Source organism: Cynocephalus volans, chromosome 3 (assembly GCF_027409185.1).
Source record: "Cynocephalus volans isolate mCynVol1 chromosome 3, mCynVol1.pri, whole genome shotgun sequence".
NCBI classification, from domain to species: domain Eukaryota; kingdom Metazoa; phylum Chordata; class Mammalia; order Dermoptera; family Cynocephalidae; genus Cynocephalus; species Cynocephalus volans.
This window is the reverse complement of record NC_084462.1, coordinates 166,972,890-166,974,104: the sequence shown is the minus strand read 5'-3', so window position 1 is coordinate 166,974,104 and position 1,215 is coordinate 166,972,890. Positions and strand designations below refer to the sequence as shown.

At 42.8% G+C, this 1,215-nt stretch overlaps 1 pseudogene; it reads left to right on the top strand.

Moving 5' to 3' along the window:
* The first annotated feature begins 475 nt into the window (after window positions 1–475).
* On the top strand, window positions 476–1,007 carry LOC134372790 (small ribosomal subunit protein eS25-like; annotated as a pseudogene).
* Window positions 1,008–1,215: the final 208 nt, after the last annotated feature.

Below are 1,215 nucleotides of genomic sequence, written 5' to 3'. Positions count from 1 at the left end.
CTGTAAGGTCTTGGACAGGTGGATAGCTTCATGGTCTCAGTTATCCCACCTTTGAAATGGAGGGAGTTTGCCTAACCTATCAGTCAGTTGTGAAATTTGTACAAAGTGCTGGAGAGGGAGAGAGGAAGGGTATGACCAAATAATATTAAATCAAGATTAACAATGTGGTTTTTCACAATAGATAGAACAAGAGAACAATGAGATTGGAAAGAAAAAAGGAGAGACTTTGCAGTACTTGCACACTTGGAGCTACATGCTTAGGGGTTAGTAATGCCAGAAAGTTATTTACCAGGATTGGGTAAATTGTGTATCTTTGCTCAGTACCAGAAAATAGCACTATTGGCTGCTTCATAACTAGGGACCAAGTCCAACAACCTGGGGACGGTATTTAGTGTGAACAGGATGGAAATGAGAGTTCAATTCCTCCACCTTATTTCTGGCTAGAGGGCGAGTCCTTAGCATTAGAGCTTCCTCCATGTGGCTCCACCCCTTGCCCCGAAAGTACTCATGGGGTGGAGTTTCTAGGCCTGCTCTGAGAAGTGCTTCCTTTTTGTCCAGCATCTTAGCTATGCTGCCATGCTCTCTGAGGTTGGGGATACTGCTCAAGGACTGTAAGAAGAAAAGAGACGTATGAAAGTTGGCCAAGAAAAGCAAAGACCCAGTGAACAAATCTGGGAGCAAGGCCAAAAAGAAGTGGTCCAAAGGCAAAGTTCAGGAAAGTCCAATAACCTGGTTTTGTTTGACAAAGCTACACATGACAAACTCTGTAAGGAACTTCCCAACTATAAGTTTATAACCCCATCTGTGGTCTCAGACAGACTGAAGGTTCTTGCTTCCCTGGGCAGGGCAGCTCTCAGGAGCTCCTTAGTAAAGGACTTATCAAACTTGTTTCAAAGCACAGAGCTCAGGGAATCAGAAATACCAAGGGTGGAGATGCCCCAGCTGCTGGTGAAAATGTAGGAAGAGGTTCAACCAACTGTGCATTTGGAAAAATAAAACTTCATTGAAAGAAATACAGACAGATGAAGATGAAGTTGAAGACGTGGTTTATATTGAATGAAGATTTGCCTTCTGCTCACTACTCAGAATTTCCAGCAAAGTTTCAAAAATATGAAATGGTGGTTATGAGTGAATTTCTTACATGACCTGGTGAATGGACTGAGTTGTTGATGAAAGGCAAATCCAGGACAAGACAAAACACATAGACCCAGTGAG